Here is a 13,963-nt window from a genome sequence, read left to right as displayed (position 1 = left end):
CTGGAGGCACAGAGACCTGCGACCAAGCCCGGCAGCCGCCACCGCATGATGACGGCTGAGGCGCCGCAGCTGGGCCTGCCCGAACACGGCGGAGCCTGTGTGCAGCTAACACCTCGCCAGGGAGTGTCTGTCGCTGCGGCTGAGGAGCAAGATGAGCTCTCGCTCACCCTTGCACCGGGGGCGGAGCCTTGTGATGTGAGATGTCGGAGTTTGTCAACGGCTTCTGTTTGGCTTTGACCTTGGCTGACTCTAGGCTTTGGTTCCTGCCCCAGGCGACATGTCACCCCATAAAAGGGACACCCCGTGTCCATAAAAGGAACAGCCCAGTCATCTAAGGTTGACCATTGCTCCCAGGGCAAAAGTTAGTTTCGTCTCTCTGAGTGTTCGATTTGCTCGCTATTTTGAGCTTCTCGGAATCATTTCCCTGTTAGAACACAGATTTTTTTTTTTTCTGTCTTACCCAGCAATTTTAGTCATTTGGAGTGGGAGGGTCAGTCACGTTATCTAATTATCAGTCTTCTATAAATGTAGGTTGTCATTCTTTCTGTTTTTCAATGATTTTAAACGTCTATTTTTTGGGAATGCAATTATAAGCACAGACGTAGAAACATAAATATGACATATCGTCTACCCCTAAGGAATTCAGAGAAGAGTGAGAGGCATAAAAATAAATCCATAACACAGGAATGACCCATACGATACCCTACAATCGGTGCTGCACAGCCGTGAGCACGGGGACCCAGGAAGTGCCGAGGAGGGGCGTGCGTGTTGCTGGGTTGGGGGTGGGCACCGGGAGGTGCATCAGTCAGCTAACACCAGCTCCTGCCGTGGCCCAAGCCTCTGGGCCTTTGTTTATCACTCACACGGCAACGGGCAGGCTGAGTGCAGCTCGCCTTGCCTGGTTTGACCCTGCTTGGTTCTGGGGCACGGCTTCCACCGACGCGTGCTCCACATACCTGCGTGCCCTCTCGTGCCGGACACGGGAACCTCTCAGCGCAGCAAGTGGAAAGCACCACGCCCATGGCCCGCCTCGCGGTCAGAGGCACCCACCGCTGCCCGTGTCCTACGGCAGAGCACGTCACCCAGCCATGATCGAGAGCAGGGTAAGGAAACACACTCCGCCCATGGCAGAGCGGCAGTGGTGGAAAACGAGGATTCAGGGGTTCATATTTAAATGTAGTTTTAAAAGATGGTGGGAATTCGGAAGACGGTTAATTCCAGAAAAGAAGGGGACTTGCGAATGTAAAACGGGTTCATGAGCAGCGCTGATTAAGTCACATGACGGGGCCGTGCATTCGCCCAAGGGTGGCAGGAAACGACCCTGGAGAACTACCCAGGCCGGGGGGAGCGTGGCATGTGTAATAAGCTTCATTCTCGACGTATCAAGAAGCCACGGACGGTTTCGAGCCAGAGCGATGTAATCAGATTGGCATTTTATTGAGATCATGCATCATGCTGAAATCTCATTAGATAAGCTGATATTGCAGACAGGAATGCATTGGAAAGATCCAGAACAAAAATGGAAAAGAGGTGGAGAGGGTCTAGGGTAGTAAGAAAAATAAAATAAAGCTGACATGAGGGGCTATTTAGGAAGTGGATCAATAAGCCAATTAAAGTAAAGTGTTTAGCAGTGTCTGGTACAAAACAAGTTCTCACTAAATAATAGAAGCTACTATGAATAGCAACAATAAGACTTGATCATTAGTTGTGTGAGGAGGTGGAGTTAGTGAGATGGAAACAAAGGAGGGATGTAAGATGAATTTCAAGTCTCTCGTTTGAATAACTAAATTAAGCATGTATGTCATTTATTGTCATACGGACCAAATGAGGGAGAACAATGAGAATAAAGATGAAAGTGATGAATTTGGTGTTTGACATGTTATAAACACAAAAGAAAAATCTCCAAAGTGGCCAGAGAAATTTCAAATGAGAACGCGAAGACTGGCAGCTGACTTTTCAGCAGGAGTAATGGAAGTCAGAAGAAGAGAATAGAGTATGATCTCCGAGGTGCTAAAGAACACCAGGATCTGCCATCCTAGAATTCTATAGCAAGTGAAATTCCACTATAAGAATGGAGAAAAATAAGAACCAGAGGACAAGTACAATTATGTCCATATCTGCATTGTTCAAAATAGCCCAAACAAAACCACCAAAAGGGTTATGAACAATAGAATGAATAATTAAATTACAGTGTTTTCATGTAACACAGCACTACATAGCTGTGGTTTCCAAAGTGTGGCCCCCACACCAAGTGTATTGCCTGGGAACTTGTCAGAAAAACAAAGTCTCAGGGCCAGTCCCAGAGTTTACTAAATCTGAAATCCTAGGGATAAGGGCCAGCAGGGTGTGCAGTAATAAGTCTGAACACAGACAAGCTACAAATTCATATGACAAGGCTGAATACTCGAAGCGTAACGTGGAAAGAAAAGAGCCAGGATTACAGAACACAAACTCTATGGTCTGTTTATGCAATGATAAAAAAGAGATGGAATGCAACTGAATTGGACCCAACTGCAGTGAAACTATAATGAAAACAGGAAGTGTGGAATATAAAACCCGAACTAGTAATGATCCCTTGGGGGGGAAATCAGGTATTTAAATTAGGAAAGTATATTTAGGAGGATTCTCGGTGTTGACAGTATTCCATTTCTTGACTTGGATTTCACATTGCAATGGTTTACAATATATATAATTTTATATATAACATATATATTTATTTTGAGGATATGGAAGATTGCATATCTAACTTTCACCCACATTTTAAATTTCACAATAAAAAGGGGGTTTTTTGTTTGTTTGTTTTTAAAGCAACGAGGAACCCTGGCCAGTGTGGCTCAGTTGGTTGGAGCATTGTCCCACAAACTGAAAGGTTGTGAGTTCAATTCCCAGCCAGGACATGTACCTGCATTGCAGGTTTGATCCCTGGCTGGGGTCTGTGTGAGAGGCAACCAATCCAGGTTTCTCTCACATCGATGTTTCTCTCTCTCTCTCTTCCTTCCTCCCTCTCTAAAAGCAATGAAAATATGTCCTCAGGTGAGGACTGAAACATACATACATAAATAAAGCAAATAGGAATGTCGACAAGTAGTATCAAATCCAGGAAAATCTGTCTGAAAAGATATAACTGGACTGGACCACAGCTCTGAGAGACAGCGCGCAAGGGGACCGGGCCTGTGGCTGTGAGTTGTGCTTGGGAGACGTGCGTCTGGTTCGTTCGTGTGAGGTTCCGAGTGCCTAGATCACTGCCCTCTGTTTATGGTCCTGACTCGCGCGGCCGCACCCCAGGAGCCCCAGCCCGCCCCCACTGAGGGGATGACAAGAAAATCGGCATATAGCCCTGGCTGGCGTGGCTCAGTGGACTGAGGGTCAGCCTGTGAACCAAAAGGTTGCTGGTTCAATTCCCAGTCAGGGCGCCCGCCTGGGTTGCAGACCAGGTCCCCGTCAGGGGGCGCGTGAGAGGCAACCACACACGGATGTTTCCCCCTCTTTCTCCCTCCTTTCCCCTCTCTAAAAATAAATAAATAAAATCTTTAAAGAAACAAAAAAAAAATCAACATGTTGATTCCAGCGTTCACATCTCTGCAGCCTTCTACCACAAACTGCTTTGGCTTTAACCCACAACGAGCAGAGAGCAAAGACGGAGGCACCAGCTTCCCCTCCCGCTCTCTGGCACGTGCAGTTTTGTGTTTTCCTCTTCTTCGGGGGCTTTTGTCCATTGCGCTTCCTTCCCCAGCCAGGCCGCAGGGGTCCTGTGTGAGCCAACACTCGGACCGTCGGGGCTCCTTGGGGGTGTTTAAAAAGGAAGGAAGAAAGAAGAGAGATCAGTCCTCAGCGGCCCCACACGCCGCCCAGGGCAGGAAGGCGCGGCGCCCCGCAAGCCTCACGGGGGAGCCGGCCCGAGGCTTGTGCCGGGTCGCTCCCGCCCTAAGGCCGTACGCTTGTCCCCACCGTGAGCGTCCCAAGCTGTTCGCTCAGGCAGAGTCCCACCTTACAAAGTTTCGTGATTCTCTTTGTCACATGGCCAGGCACCTATCCACGTAAAAGAAAATGTCTATGAGGAGGGGGAGGGGGGTGAGGAGGAGGAAAGCGGGGGTGAGGGCAGGTGACGTTCTATCACCGATTCCTGAGAAGGGGCATCTGCCCAACACCCTGCCTTCACCTGCTGTTTCTGTTGCTCCGGTCCCCGCCCCTCCTTTCCAAACCTTCCCCTCCCCCGCCCGTCCTTGTCCTGACTCCTTAGTTCTGCCGCCCCATGAAAGCCCCAGCGAAGGCCCGCTCAGGACCTAGGCCTGTCAGCATTCGCTCAGCAGCAGGGCCCGGGCCACAGGCCGCAGAGAAACGACAGAATCGCGAGCAGAAGAGCACTGGGTGGGGCGGGGAGGGTCATCTCTGGTTCCAGTCCCCAGGCCCATCACCAGGTCTACACAAGTCGCTCGGCCGCCGCCCGCTTCCGTCGGGCGCGGCCAGGTTTGGCGGCGTCGCGTTGGAGAAGCCTCCCCAGCGCACTCCCATTTTAACCTCCACGAGCTTATGTTGAAAGCTACGGCCGTAACGCTACGTGGTCACAATGGCCTTGAACGCCCACTTCGTTTCTCCCACCCTTCCACGCCCAGGGGCTTGTCCCGAGGGTGACGAAGGCCTTCGGCGTCCACAGGAAACGGAAATCGCTCGGGCGATTGCTACCTTGGCTCGCCCGAGCAAGCACAACCGCGGACTTTTCTGTTGGAATGACCCTCCATGGAGTTTCGTCTCCAGATCACGACAGCCCTGCTGGAGGGTCCCAGGGTCCCACTGAGGCACCGAACAGCCACTTCCCAGCTGAAGGCGCTCGCACCGGGAGGGGCGTCGCGTGACCCCACGGAGCACCGGTGCCAACGCGGCTCTCCTGCGAACTCGTTCAACCGCACGCATTGCCCCTGCCCGCCCAGGTCCGTGGCCTCCCGTCCCACAAACATGGTGCTGCTGGAATCGCGACAACGTTTTCATGTGTTTTATTGCGCGACAGAACGTCCCAGTGGACCAGCTCCTGGGGTTTATTGTTCTACATTTTGACAGTCTTTCTACAAATTGGGAGTTGAGAACCAAGTGTATTTATCCCGTGGTAATTTGCTCATCACCCATAACGGCACTTCAACAAAAGCAACAATGCACGCTTCCCTGAAAAGCCCTTTGGTTTCAGGATTTTGGCAAGTGCTTCGGAAAACGCCAAGCTTCATTCCCAGAACGTAAATCTCAAGCCCGCAGCCACGGTTCCGATCAGGTGAGGAGCGGCGAGGGCGGGAGCTGGTGCCGCTCCCGGGGCGCGCTGGGAAGGGCGGGTGACTGGGCACAGCCTTTCACGCTCCCCTTTTCTCCCTGGGTTCCAGCTGGAAGTCCGAGGGGAAACGGCTCCGAAACGCAAATGGGGGCTCTGCTGAGAGGGACCCCTGTGGGCAGGTCTCTTTCAGAAGCTCTCCCGTTGCTGACGTCGTTGAAGCAGACGCAGGCTGTCAGGAGACTCCCAGTGCTAGGTCGTTATCCCTTTGAGAGACTCGGGACACCCAGAACCCATGCGCCCTTGGTGAGAATAACAGCTTGTGCAGGGGAACGGGTTGGCTTTAAGTCAAGACTGGCTTTAGCGCGAGTGTGGATGGTCCCAAACCGAGCAGGTTCGCATGGTAAGTTTTGTAATAAGCAAGAGCACAGATCGATCTTCCAGGAACGTCCGACCAGCCAGGTACGTCCCGCTGGCTGTCTCCGGGACGGCATGCGTTGGGGGCTGAGGTCCCCATACACGCACATCAGGCCACCCCAGAGTCACCGTGCCCCCGTTGCCCGCCGGCTTTCTGGGGATGCCGGGGCTCAGGAAGCATGGCTCTGGGTCGAGGGTGCCCTCCGTGACCTGGTGGCGTGTAATTCCCCGCGTGTCCTCTTCATCCCGCCTTCTCTTCTCCCGCTTCTCTGCCCCCGTTGGCGACGGCGGACGCACCAGGGGTGCGCTCCTGGGGCCCCGCTCTCCCCTCTCTCCGTGGAGCGCCTGCTCAGACCTGGCTCCGCCCCCACGCTGCCCTCCGCGCCACCTCCTGAACCGGGAGTCCCAAACGGGGGGCCAGGCGTCCGACAGGCTGGCGGGCAGGTCAGCAGGCGGTGTCCATTATACACATCTGACACTTGGTTTTGACTTCGTTGGTCCGTCTGGCTCCTTGCTAGCCTTGCACATGTGGGAGTGACCCATATAGAAGGTGTCGAGGGGGACAGGAAGGACGTAGAACTCAAGAGGGGCCGCGGGTGTTAGACGGAGAGACAAGAGTGTGGCCGTCAAACGCTCAAGGGTGCAGGATGGCCACGCGGAGGAATGTGAGTGACCGACTGTCGGGGCGGGCGCCCAGCCCCCGTGACGTTGAGGCTCCTGGCCTTTTTGGCAGCAAGAATGAAATGATTCTTCATGGGGCTTTTGTCACGTCGCAGCCACTCCCCCCGCACGGCTCCTGTTCTGACAAACGTAGTCACAAGCCTCGGACGGGCGTCTCTCTGTCAAGCAGGAGGAGAGAACCTCAGGGTCGCGAGGAGCATTTATGAGCTTGATTCGCAGAAGGAAAGAACGTCTCCAAAGTGGCTGGGGCCAGCGGCCCCCCAGAAGCCTGGCGGCCCAAAATGCTGGGTGCGAGCACAGCGGCGTGGACTCCCCGCTCAGGTTCCTGGAGCTCCCGTCCCCGGGTCCCCTGCTGCATTCAAACTCCCGCTCTGCTTTCTGGGAGAGGCGGGGTTGGGGCACCCTGCCCTCCTGTCATCGCGCTTTGTCGCGGTCGGACACACCTCCCCCTGCCTCTCCCAGCGCGCCGGCCACCGCACGCACGTCGGCACACGCACCTGGATTCAGGGGGGTGCGCCAGTGTGGGAGAAGAGGCCCAGGCTTTCGATTTGGGGACACAGGTATGTGGCCCTGTGATCCCCTGAGAAATGGAATGCATCTGTGTGGAAAATAATGAGTTTCATTGTATTCGAAGGTCTTTGCTTTAATGGAATTCTGTGTTCAGTTCTCAGAAGAATGAGACTATAAATCACTTCTAAAAGTAACCATAAAGAGATGGCACTGTTGTGTACGGACGAGGTGGCAGCCTCAGATAGGCTGAAGAAGCCACTCTTTCGGAAGGGGCAGCTTCTCCAGCTCCAGGGTGACACTGGGTCTCTCCCACCAGCCTCAGGAGGCGGGGCCGAGGGGCCAGGGCGGGAGGCTGCTGCGGAAATGAGCTTGTTCAGCAGTTCTTTCTCCACCGTCCCTCGACCCTGCTGTTTCAGATGCCCTGTGCCCTTCCAGCACTGCGGCCGGCTTCCTGAAGCCGCACAGATTAAAAAGAAAGACCCGAGGCGGCTCCTGAGGCTCCCCAAGTCTCCTGCACGCAGCCCCGTCCCGGCACAGCATCCCGCCCCTCGAGTATTTCGGGGAACCCCTGTGGCGAGCAGCCGCGCCCTCCGCCGCTCTCGGCCGATAGCTTCGCACACTTGCTTTTGTTGTTTTGGGGGCTCTTCTTTAGGATCCGAGTTATAACCCCTCTCAAGCTGTGTCCCCCTCCCCCACTCCCACACCACCACGAAGGGGATTGCGCATCACATGCCTAAAGAGGCTCGGTCACAGGTAGCGTGAGTGGGCGCATAGCTCTTCATCAGTCAGTGCCCACGAAAGGATCCCGCCCAAAATGCCCCACATAGAACTTCAGGCCAGGTGCGCAGCCTGTACGCCGGGGGAGGGCGTGGTGGGAAGGTTCGATCAGGGAGATTGGATTTTAAAATGTGAACCCTAAGGTCACATCCATCAAGACTCAAATCCCCACCCACTTGTGAGTCGCTTGGGTCCATGCGGCAGGTAACCTGTGGTCTCTCCATTTATTTTCTCGCCTGAGAAATGGAAATAAATAATAGCACCAGCCCCAGTCCCACTGCAAACTGAACACGGTGGGGGGCGTGAGGTGTTCACCCAGCGATCAGCGCATACTTCGCGCTCATTAACGACAGCCGTGAACCTAAACTCACGTGCCATAAGCTACGCTCAGCCGAGCTTCTAGGGCTTCACCTTGGAAAACCCACTTCTACACAGAAAAAACGACATAGTGCATGTTCCTCCTCATTGCAATGGCTGGCTCATGTCACGTCCGGAAGACTCGACCCCGCGTCTGGAACGGCGAGTGGGAGTGACTGGCGCTGCTGACCTGGCGTCCGCCCTGCCCCGCCCTCGCCCTGCGCTGCACAGACGTGCGCAGAATGTTCTCGGGCCAGTGCGGTCCCCCGCCTGCCCCTCAGAGCCCCGCCGCTCGAGACCGGAGCAGGCTCTGCCCGGCGGGAAAGCAGCCGGGCCCGCGGGCGATGGCCTGGCAGACAGGGGCCCGCCTCCTGGGGTCTGGGCCTCCGGCCTCCCGCACCCGGTGCGGTGGCTACACCATCGGGAGCAAGGCCTCGCCCACCTTCCCAGCCCCCCGCCCCCTCGCCTCAAGGAGACGGGCTCGGGTCGCACGCGTGGACAGAGGGTCTCGGACTTTTGGCGGACAGTCCATCCGAGCTGCTTATTGAAGTGCCGATGGCTGGCCCCTCCTCAGAAGAGCGTGGCTGGTTCCAGGGCCCGCGTGGACGCTGTGACGGACCAGCACCTCGGGCGCCCGTCGCTCGGGAGCCTGGAGCGCCTTCCTTCAGGCGCCTCCGCTACCCGGCCCCTCGTGCTTCTGCGACTGTCCTAGATGGGACTTTCCTTCCTTCTCCTTCTTCTCTCTCCTCCTTCTGCGGTTGTAAAATAATAAGATACAGGATTAGAAATAGGTGTGTTACCTCAACAAGTAATTATTTCTCTGGAAAATGAAAGCCCGTGGGTCTATTTTCGACTCTAATGAGCTGGCAGGGGAACGCCGCTCCCCCAACGGTGTGTCACCACCTGCGTTTCGGAGACGTGACAGGGGAGAGCGTGCCAGGCAGCCGGGCTTTGTCCGCGCGCGTGCCGGCCCTCCCCCGGGCCACGCGTGCTCACTGGAGGCTGGAGCAGCCTTTCTCACCGAGTGTCCTGCTCCTGCAAAAGCCTTTCTCTTCCTTAATGGCTGTGAAGTCCGTTCTCTCCCACTGCCATAGTGCAAGCGGACAGCTGACCACAGAGAACGTGGGCGCGGGAGGCCGCGGGGCAGAGTCGCACGCTGAACGGGGGGGCTCCCAGTGTCCTCCCGGTGCCGAGCGGCAGGAGGGAGGCGATCCCAGGCTGCAGGCTGCCAACGCCCAGATCCTGGCCCGTCGCTGCTGCCGTGGTTACTCCCTTCCGCTGGGGGGACTGAGGGACTAGACCGATGCCCCTGCCCCCAGCCAGCCCCTCTGGGGTGAAGAGAACTTGCAGAGCGTGTGCCAAGGCCACGGGCACCCACGCCTACGGGGCTGCAGCCGCCAGCGCCCCTGTCTTCTGCATACAGACGAACCGGAGCGACGGCTGCGGCAACGGCCCCGCCGACGAGGACCTCGCGGCCGCCTGCCCCGCCGTGAAGCTTCGCGGTGCAGGGTGAAAACGGAAGTGGCTGTGGGCCGATTCCAGCAGCCTCTCCCTTACCTGGGTCCAGGGCCTGCCCTCCTGCTGGTCGTCAGCAAACTTCCGAGCCTGGACGTTGCTTGGTCTCCCTATCGAATTAGAAGCAACTCTCCTGGCATGTTGCTAGAGGATTTCTCATTAAATATCCACCTAATTCTGACAGTGAACCTTGTGTGTGTCCCCAGTGGAAAGGAACATGCCCGGCGAGCAGGCGGCTGGGCCAGCAGCACAGAGGGCAGAGCAGAACCGAGCCTGACCCAGAGCCCCGCCCCCGCCCCCGGGCCGGACCTGCTTTGGCGGAGGTCAGATGCAGCCTGGGCTCTAGGTACACCTGCCAGGCACTGCTGACCTGCAGGGACAGTTGCTGCCTCTCTGGGCCTCAGGGGCCCTGCTGTGGGAATCAGGGCCGCTGCTCAGCGTGGCCCAGGGCCCGGCCTTCACAGCCAGCATTCCAGTCCCTCCCCACCCCGGGAAGGTGCTGTTCTCTCGGAGCTTCCGTTTTCTGCCCACCGTCCCCAGGGAAGTCTGCTCGGGGGCGTTAGGAGCAGCCCCGAAGAGGGCGAAAGCCGCGGAAGAGCAGCCGCGCTGGGCGCCCGGGGGCTGCGTGGGGCAGGGGCTGAGCCGGCGCCCAGAGCTCAGACTCGTTTCTCAGCGGCCGGCAGGCCCGCGCCCCGTCCTGCCTGCCCAGGTGGAGTTCAGTCTGAAGTCTCTGAGCCAAGACACAGCCCAGGGGACCCCCGTCCACCAGGGAGAGGGGCTGGTGTTCACGCCCTGCCCTCAAACTCCACCTTCTGGCCTGGCCAGCAAGTTCCGCACCAAGCATCTATTCTTGGAGCCCATCCAACGGGAATCAACTACTATTTTTTTAAAAGATTTTATTTATTTATTTTTATAGAGAGGGGAAGCGAGGGAGGAAGAGAGGGAGAGAAACATCTATGTGTGGTTGCCTCTCGAGCAACCCCCAATGGGGACCTGGCCCGCAACCCAGGCCTGCGCCCTGACTGGAAATCAAACCAGCGACGCTTTGGTTCTCAGGCCGGCGCTCAGTCCACTGAGCCGTTCTAGCCAGGGCTCAACTACTAGTTTTATCTGAAAGAATTACTACGTGAAAGAACCAAAGTCAACAGATACTATTTCTAAAACCTTTACACTACACAAGCTATTAATGTAATTAACTGGGGGGAAAAAAGTATTGAGCCCAGACCAAGCCAGGGAAAGGTGGAGATAAGCCAACCTCAAGGAGATTGCAAGGCAGGGAGGGAGAAACATATGTCCTCATTATGCTCAGCAACAGAGTCCAACAAGTGCACGTTAGAGGAGGAAAATTGCATGACAGGAACACTGAGAAAGAAAAGATTCGTTCAAACTGCATTTCGGTGAACCTACTGTGTGTCAAGCTCTAGACTTCACAGCAGGGATGCACAGCATGGGTCAGACTCTGCCTTCACCTCTGAGGTCGTTCAATCTTTCCGGGAAGCAGATATGGGTAAGAAGCCTTCAGAGGCTCCAAGAAGTAGGAGAGGAGTCAGAGCGTCTCTGGATATCAGGGCTGGGCTCCTGGAGCACGTGGCCTCAGAGGCGAAGGGAGGAGGGTCGGCCGGCTGCGAACCTGCCGGCACCCCTGAAACCCACGTGGTGACGCGCAGGTCCTGACGCCGTCAGCTGGGACGGCCGAGAAAGCTTCTCTTGGTCAGAGCTCAGCTTTTTTGGACTCTCTGGGCAGCGTCCCTGGTAATTAGCTCTGGATCGCTGGACTGACTGCATCCTCTGCTGGCAAATAAACGCCAAAGCTACCAGCATTCTCTCTTATTCTCCCCCGCGTCAGAGGGGTGCCTGCTCCCTACCCCTCACAAGTCAAGCCCGAGTTCACGCCGATGTCCGCGTCCTCGGAACACACTTCTCTCACAAAGAGGAGGAATGCAAACGGACAACGCCCACAGCCCACTCTTCTCACCGCGGGGAGCCAGGAGCCAAATAAATTGGCTTCAAATGTCGCTGTGACAGGGCTGACTCGCGAAAGCTGCCGGTGGGGCTGTTCTAACGAGGAAGGCTGCATCAGTAGATCAGAAATAGGCAAAACCCGTTCTCTTCGTGGGGACTCTCTCTGTGAACCCTGACATGGGATCTGGAAGTGGTCCTTTAAAGCGTTATTCACATAGAAGACGTCTCCCCGCGCGGACGCTCCTGGGTGCCCGGCAGCACGCGACGTAAAGCCCCACCCCGCCGCTCCCTCCTCTTGACAGCTCTCCTCTTTGCTTCCATAAATGCCCAGTCTTGCCGACCAATTTCCATGCAAAACGCTTCCCCTGTAAAAGTCCGTATCGGTTCTTCTTTTCTCAATGTGACAGAGAAAATGTAGAAATGTTAGCCACTGAGGGGCGTGTTATCTTGTTTTCAGTTTTGTTTTGTCATGGATTTGTTTTCAATGTACCAAATATTCTTTTTATTATTATCCTCCCTGTTTGAATACAAATCCTCCTTGCTATTTAACGGAACACGCTACGTATTTTAATTACAAAAGTTTCACATGTCTACTGTCCAATATTCCCAACGAAAGAAGAAGAGAGATCAGATGCTTTGGAGAAGTGGCTGATTCGGGGGCTGGGGAAGAGCAGGAGAAGAGGAACCCACGATGCGTTATCGCCCCAGAAAGTGAAGAAGTGCTCAGAACAATGAAACGATCACACCAAACTGACAGCGAAGCCGGCCCGAAGGGGCTCCCGCTGCCCAAACCTGACAACCGCAGCCCGAAGATAATGACACTGTCTCATGAAATAGGGGTCCAAGGGTCCACGCCGATACAGAGGACGAGAGAGAATGGAGATAGGAGCATACCTGTCTCACTGCGTCTGTCGGATACAACTGACAGACAGGGAAGGGAACGTCGTCGTAGCCATTCAGCCCGGGAATGACAAGCGACGTCAAAACCGCGGATGGAGATTAAAGAGAAAGGCAACATTCCGTACTGTCGAAATGGCTTCCCAGAATAAATGTGACTCTGTAGCAGGGAAGCGTCGCAGACACCTCCTTAATCAAGTGATCGAGGTTAACTTCAGCCGTGAGGGGACACCGTGCCATCACCCGTCCTGCAATAAGACGCAGGAGGACACGCTGTCACCTCCGTGACACTCCTGCCGAAATTGCAGAGCCTGAATCTAATCATCAGACCCAACCTGAGGGACACTCTACAAGGTAACCGACCTGTAATCTATGAAAGTGTCAGGTCCATGAGCCCAGAAAAGACAGAAGGCTTCCAGCGTGGCAGGAGGCTGAAGAGACAGGACCGCGGATGCAACCAGTGGAACCGGGTTGCCCCTGGTCCAGGAGGGGTCAGCGCTGCGACAGCGGGGGAGACGCGACAGCGGGGGAGACGCGACAGCGGGGGAGACGAGGACGCAGGCCGTCGGTCAGTCTGCGGTGGGATGTTCCTGCGCACGTCCTGGTCCTGGCCGGGAGGGCTGCGTCGGGCTGTGTGCGAGGACGGCCCGCGGGCAGGAAGCGCCCCTAGAGGGCGTGGTTTATGGGCGGTCGGTGGCAACGTGCTCCCCAATGGCTGAGAGATAAAGCTCTTTGGACGAGCCTGGCACCGTTTCTCCAAGCAAGGGGTTATCTCAAAATAAAAGCAAGGAAGCGGTGAGAAGACCCGGAGTAACAGAAAAAGGAAGCTGGCAGAGTTGAGGAGAGGAACAAAGGCGGAAAATAAAAGTTGTTACACATCAGGAAGACCACATCTGCCGCAGACTGTAGAAGGGATGCTGTTTAAAATTAAGTCAATGACGTGTAAGACCTAAGAAGAGTCACACATAAAGCAGTGAAAAATCAAATAGATGAAATCATTACCAAAAATTGCAAGGAGGATGAACAAGAGAAACCCAATGTGTTCAAAGTTGTTTCTGAAAAAGAAAATATAGGAAAAGTAACAGGAAAAAAAAAAATCCAGTGATAAGAACATTTTCCAGAAATAAAGAACACAGGAATCTGTAGACAAAAAGATTTCCCCCATATTCCCAGCAAAATTCATAAATAATCCATTGCTTAATTCAAGGAGAAGAACCCTTAAGCACGTTGGCATAAAATATTCAAGGAAAATCTGTCTCAGGTATCTCGACTGGACTGGGCTCCACAAGAGAATGAAAATATGCTCATGCTATGGCAATTTTTAAAAACCAGTGTGTAAGTATCCCCTGCTAATTTTATACATTGTCATTTATTTGCCAAGGAAAAACCTACCCTCATGTTTTCAAGCCCTGAGGAGCTATGCCTTTCTTAGGCCTCACGGGGCGCGCGCGTGTGCACACCGTGCCGGGGTCTGCTTGCTTCCGCCTCAGTGTAAAATTCTCCCCCTTCTCAGCGATGGGATCCCTGATTTCGCCAGGCACATAACCACTCAGATTAGCAACATCACTTTCCCACTTCCCTTCCATCCACGTT

The sequence above is a fragment of the Pteronotus mesoamericanus genome, unplaced genomic scaffold (assembly GCF_021234165.1).
Source record: "Pteronotus mesoamericanus isolate MK-2021 breed Mesoamerican mustached bat unplaced genomic scaffold, CSHL_Meso_final contig_169, whole genome shotgun sequence".
Taxonomy (NCBI): domain Eukaryota; kingdom Metazoa; phylum Chordata; class Mammalia; order Chiroptera; family Mormoopidae; genus Pteronotus; species Pteronotus mesoamericanus.
The sequence above is the reverse complement of the archived record's forward strand: the minus strand, read 5'-3'. Positions refer to the sequence as shown.